A 6,836-nucleotide genomic window follows, 5' to 3' on the forward strand; every position below is an offset into this window, starting at 1 on the left:
TCTGTGTTATGCATTAAATTCCTTACAAATCAGACTGCCATCAAACAATCCTCTTTGAAAAGTGATACTTTTTTGCACGTTCCCCAATAGGAAAAAGTTGTTTATTGTTATTATTTATGTGGCAGTAGCATCTAGACGCTCCAAGGTACTTGATGCTATACAAACACAAAGAAAGAGAGAGTCTGACCCACGGAGCTTACAACCGAAATAGATAAGAATGACAAAGGTTTGGAGAAAGTATTATTAGCCCCATTTTATACATGGTCAAAGTGAGGAAGTGATTTGCCCAAACACAGAAAGCACAGCTCAGAGTTGAAGTCAAATCTTCCAAGCCGTCTAGTTCCTTAGCCACAAGACTACCTTTTCCTCTCTTTTAACACTCTTGTGAAGTCTCTGCAGTGGCATCAACATAATGAAAAAAAAAATCTGTATTTTCCCAGGTAGGAAATAGGACCTTCTGAATCTGTTGAAGAGTTGGACACTGACAATGGGTTTAAAAGAACCAGGTTTGTAATAATCAAATTTCTAGAAACAGGTGAATAAACCAAATCTCTTGGCAATAAATCCTCCTTTGAATGGCTAATCTGATAGTTTTTAAAAATAGAATGGCAAGAATGAAAACAAGAAGCCCATTTCATGTTGTGTTTATACACCGTGTCATCCAGCTGAGCTCTTCTCTTCTCCCCAGTTATAAGGAGGACTATTTAGGCAAAAAGGAAATAGGGGTTTTATTAGCAAATCTGGAAAAGCTGCCTATGTCTTATAGTGTAATCCATCCAAAACCCCTGAATGCTGAACAGACAAATCAAAAGTTCTTGCCTTAGCATTGAGGGGAGAGGAGAGGCAGGTAATGGGCAGACTTAAACTAAACATGTACTGGATATGCAAGTACAGTATGTCTGTTTGGGAATGCGCATTATTAAGAGTAAAGGTCAATATAGCTTTCCGGATTGTGAATTCCAGTTAACAGGCCTCAACTGACCCCTTTGTCCCACTCCAGCTTCTTGGAAGGAATTCTCTGTTTTTCTCAGGTGATTCTTTCCATCATCATAATCATCATCATCATCTTGGGGCCTAGGAGCCCTAGTCATGTACCAGAACTCCATTGGGCCAGGTTCTGTACAGACACAGAACAAAACAACAGTCCCTGCCCCAGAGAGTTTACAGCCTAAAGATGTCTACACTATGGGGACTATACCGGCATAGCTGTGGCAACATAGTGACGTCAGCATAAGCCTGTAGTGTAGACACAATCTACCCTAATGTAAGAGGTTTTCCTATCCATGCAGGAACACCACCTACCCAAACAAGAATAGGTAGGTTGACAGAAGCATTCTCCCATTGACCTAGCTGTATAATCTACACTGGAGGTTTGGTCAACATAGCTACAGCACTCAGGGGTGTGAAAAATTGACATCCCTGACCAAAGAAGCTAGGTTGACATAAATTTTAAGTGTAGACCAGGCCCTAAGTATAAAACAAGAGACAACAGATGGGTACTGACAGACTGATGGGGGAATGCTAGGGAACAGTGAGACAATATTTGTCAGCATGCTAGGCATTGGTCTGAGCACACAAGCAGCCTAACCCATGTAAAGTTGGTTGTTGTTGTTGGTTTTTTGTTTTTTTTTTGTCGGCCTCAAGGCAAAGCAGGGTTTTAAAGGGGGGCTGTAAGCTGAGACTGTAATGGGGGTGAAAAGGTTCTGTTGTTTCATTCTTTAAATATTGTTGTTCCTAGCTGGAACCCCCGGGATCTGCCACCCACAGATCTGTGCAGTTTAAGGGAGAGAGTGTGAAATCAGGTGTGAAACAAATATGCCCTTAACTCTCTAGCTAGTTCCTCAGGTCACTCCCCCACAGAGGTAGAGAACTGGCTTGGCGGTTGGGAGCTCTGGCGTGTGCATTACAAGTCATGCTCTAAGTTAGGGGTCAATACACCACTCTGGAGCTCAGCCTGAACCGCGTTGGGGTTTTTTTAAATAAATCCCTGGTATCACAGTACATGGGCACCTGCTCTTTGTAGAGGTGCAGATGCCCGTGTTTATTTTCCTAACACCGAGGAGGACAGCTCATGTGTACTATAGATGACTCTGCCCATGAACGATCTCTCTCCATGCACACTCCGCCTAAAGGCTCCCTTGTTTGTTGATCCCTTCGTTGCAGGTGCGTTTGGTTCCATTTGCCAGGAGACTTCCAGCGAAGCGGGGCACTGCAGCTGGCAAAGGTTGCACCAGCAGCCGGCGTGGGTTGTGGCAGACGGTCCAAAAGCGACCAGTCCCCGAGGAATGGAAACGTGAGACTTTCATTGAGATGATCCCTGATCCCCGCAGCTACTGCTAAGGAGAATTTCTCACCTAACACACAGGCTGGAGGTGGACTGTGCCGGGCGCATTTAGACTCACAGCCAGGCCCCTGGAGGCTATGGGACTTTGATTTATTGGGGTATGTGGTGGGGGTTTAAAGCAATGCTGCAAATAAATAAGAGGTCGTTTTTCAAGTCATAGCTCTCTGAGCTGCAGTGGGGTTGAGTTACACCAGGCTGTGTGTAATGGATATTAGCCACATACTCCTTGAAGAAGCGAAGGAACCTCTTTGCCCGGTCATACCTGTTTTACTTTGAATAGAAACAAATGAAAGTCCCCCCCTCCCTCCCCCTCTCCTGTTGTTGTTAAGAGGGCAGCGGAGCCCCTTTGTTCTTCCTGAAGTCATGTTACAGGAGAAGGCAGCTATTTCTCCAAGCCTGACTTAAATGTGACCTGATCTTTCTGGGAAAGAAGGACTTCAATGTGCCACTGACCGCCGGTACTAGGCAAAATGCAACGAGAGACAAAGAGCACACACGAGTGTAACGACGGAGCAGCCAAGACTTTTCAGCTGGGAGGATCAGGGAGGAGACCTGCCGGAGCCGAAGCCCCAGGTCTAGGTCTAGTGCAGACATCCTTTCCCTGGGACGCTGCTCTAAAGATGGTAGAACCATCAGGGATCTTTGTCACCCCCGATTTGCCCCCTCGAATTGAAGCACCTGTCCAGCTGGAGGAACGGGGTTTAATCGTCCACAGTAATGACTCCGCCCGAGATCAGGGGACGCCAGTTCAAGTGCTTTTCCACTTATCGGCATGAGGTCCCCTTTTGTTCGTTGAAAGTACATTTTCCAAAACTGCTCGAGCCCGTTTAATGTTACAACCTCTAGAGCTTCAGGGAAAGTAGCAAGGTTCAGAAAAGTGTCACATAGCGCAGCCTGCGGAAATTATTCCTCTGTGGACCCAGAGGTCCAGACGATACATCTGCCTTCCAAATGTAGAGAGGTGGGGGGAATGCAACGGAAAAGCTCAGCTAGACCAAGTGCAGAGTAGGATTGCTCCTAATCTTTTATTTAAAGTGGAGAAATGCACTGGAGGGGGCTAAATTTCCGCGTTTCCCAAATCTGCTGCCATCCTTACACACACACACACACACAAATTCCCCCACCGGTCCACAAAAGTTCACACATATCGCAACACAGGGGTTTCTTTTAATAACTGAATGAAATGATGCCGCCCTTGCATGTCGGCATTTTCAGACTCGCGCACCCCCAGACAAGGTTCATTCGGATGGTGCCCGCGGTTTGGTTCATTCACGCCCACATCATTTCTGATCTCCAGCTCCCAGCCCAGAGGAAAACTATACCTCTTTCCTCTAGTGATATGGGGTCGCTTTTCTGGGGTCAGTTCTCTCCTCTGCACACCTCACAAAAGCCGTTTCAGAAGGTGAGCGTGAAGGGGAGAATGGTGGGGAATCCTTCCAAGCAAGGGTAGGAGATGTCCCGAGATTGCGTCTGGAATCTGTGCAAATATCAACATCACACCGAGTGTTTTGTCAACTCAGTTGGCTCCTAAGGCTTCTTTTGAGTATTTCAAAGAAAATACTGTCTGCAGTCACTTTAATCCATGGTTTTCATTTACTATTATTCAATCAGGATTTATCTCTGGGTTGTTGGGGGGGGGAGGGTTTTGTGGGGGGGTTTTAAGGACGCTACTTTTCCAGAACTGTTACTTGATACTGATCCATTAAATCTTTCCAGCTGAGAGATTAAATGTCTGATTTGCAACCAGCTGGATTCCTCAAATGGTGTCTTCGCTTTCCTTAACATATGAGCAGACACGAAGCAAAGACGCTTTGCTTTGGCATAGAAAACTGCAAATTTACCAAAAGATTACCACACGGAATTCATCCAGTGCCAAGAGTATTCTCCTGCTTTCTGCTCATTGCATTAGATTTCTTCGAGCAATGAAATGCCTCCAAACATTAGATACAATCTAAATGGCAACTCATTCCAATCCAACTGGAAATCAGAAAGGCCATATGCACAATGGTATATTTTAGGACATACTAAGCTTAAACCAACAAAGTATCTCATCATTACATTTTTAGAGATGCCCTCATTGAACACTCCAAGAAAAATATCTTGCAACTATGTTAATAACATGGTCATTGTGCCTAAGAAGAAGAATATAATACACATCTTGCAAATTTAAGCTGTTCTTGGGTGCATGTTTCAGGAACCAAGGCCTACTGAAGCCTTTACTCAGGCAAAAGTAGTCCCCAGTTATTTCTAAGGAGGTTTTGCCTCAGTGAACTTACTGGAAGTGTTGTCTGAAGGAGCAAGGCAGGGTTGGTCCTCAAAGCAAAATTCCCATTGACTTTCAGAGGCCAGGATTTCACTCTAGCACAGGGGTTCTCAAACTTCATTGCACTGCAACCCCCTTCTGAGAAAAATAAACAAAAAAACTACAGCACATCACCCTGGGGGACTGAAGTCTGAGCCTGCCCCTTCACCGCTGCCCCAGCCGCCGGGGGCCAAAGCCCAAGCCCCAGCACCAGCGCAGGAGGCCTGTAACCTGAGCCCCACCGCTCTGGGCTGAAGCCCTTGGGCTTGGGCTGGGGAGGTGGGGCTCAGGCTTTGGCCCCCAGGTGTGGAGCTCTGGCTTCAGCTTTGGCCCCAGTCGGTCTAAGGCCAGCCCTGGCGACCCCATTAAAATGGGGCCATGACCCACTTTGGGGCCCTAAGCCACAGTTTGAGAACCGCTGCTCTAGCAAACTGACAGGCTGCATGAGCAAAAGAGTTGTTGCCGTGATCACAGCGTCTCCCTTTTAGGCATTTCCACAGCTAGGTGTCTGAAGACTGCGGCATAAGACACTGCATCTCACCCATGAGGCCTTTTCGGCTTGGGAGTAATACAGTAAGACTAATAGGGAGTAATACAATAACAGTCATAGTAATAATTAGTTAAGATATTAATCTTTCCCTCTGTCACGCCACAACAGAAATACCCCTCGGCCTAAACTACCTTGCGGTAGCCCTTTAATCTCTGGCTGTTCTCTTGACCAGGGTCGCTAAATCTACTCTCTCGTTCCCCTAAATCTGTGTTTACCGAAGGCAATCTGAGCTGGGCGGCCAACACCCTCCTGCGCGCTCTGTTTGCTTTCTCATGGGCTCGTCGATGTTTGGTAAGAACCCTCCCTAGGGTCTTCCCTCGCCTGGATGTGCTCTCATGACTCCTGTACCTTACGGGGGTGAACAGAGGCAGCTGTCATACATGGCGTTTGACCAAAGGTGGCGAAGCCCTTCAGCTAAGATGTCACAGGAGCGCTTGGGATAAATGCAAGACCGTCAACGTCAGTTGCTCCCACACGCTTTTCATACTGTCTCTTTCATCTGGGTATCTGTTCCACCCCGATCTGAGTCCTAGCGTTCGCCCTTCACAGGGCAGTAGAGCAGAAGGTTAGCGCCTCACTTTCTGTTCTCCTTCCCGCTGGCTTGGGGAATAAAACACAGCGCAACATGCCCAAGAACGATGCAGAGCCAGAGCATTGATCCGATAGAGGCATATGTGCGTGACCCGCAGAAACTTTGAGAGGATTTCATGCTCAAGGGGCAACTGCAGTCTCGGCAGTGTTTCCTTATTACTCTGGACCTGCGGCAATAAATTATTCAGCAGAGGCAAACAGCAACGGGCTGTGAAATATCCCAGTGCTTTACCCAAGCCAGAAAGGTTGGCTTGAAGCTAATGATGAGGGAAGCAGCGATTAGGTTAACATATTCAAGGGATTTGTTTAGTTCCATTGAATAGATATAATAAAGTAATAAGAGTACTCATTGAGTTAGAATAGTTACAGGAGTAAATCGAAATAACTCCGAAGTTCAGTGCGATGTCCGTATCCTATGAGACTGGTAAAAATAATATTCCCATCCCAGAATAATAATTGAAAACTGCGACATTTTTGACGGTTTCCTTTTCTAAGTATATGCAGATTCGAAGTTAAGTGTTTGTTTGGGGTTTGGTGTGGGGTTTTTTGGGGGGCGGGTTGTTTTTGTTTTGTTTTTTTGCATTTTTCTGCACATTTCTATCCTTGAGATTACATTGAGAAATCTATGGGGCCCAACTACACTGAAACTCTGAAAGTCTCCCGACATTGTCAGAGAAACACGTCTCATCAGCTACATCACCCAAAGCCCATCGTTAAGTAAAAGGGGGGTGAGGGAGACTCTTGAATTGTGTCCAGTTGAATCACTCATCGTATAGCTGTGTTATTGGCCATTAAATCGTGGGGGAGGGAGAATCATTCGCTTCAGGCTTCATTATTTGAAAAGGATTAAAAAGCGAGTTTCGGAGGGAAATAATTCTAGGAAATACCCCATAATCTGTTCTGTACATTCTCCACCTTCGCACCAATCTCGCCTAAAACAGATTTGAGAGGCTCTCTAAATACACAATTAAAACATTCTGATGAAAGATTAAAACAGTTTACTTTAAATATTCATCTTGTCAACGTCATACTATTAATTGAACAGTATG

This window comes from Natator depressus, chromosome 3, assembly GCF_965152275.1.
Source record: "Natator depressus isolate rNatDep1 chromosome 3, rNatDep2.hap1, whole genome shotgun sequence".
NCBI lineage: Eukaryota > Metazoa > Chordata > Testudines > Cheloniidae > Natator > Natator depressus.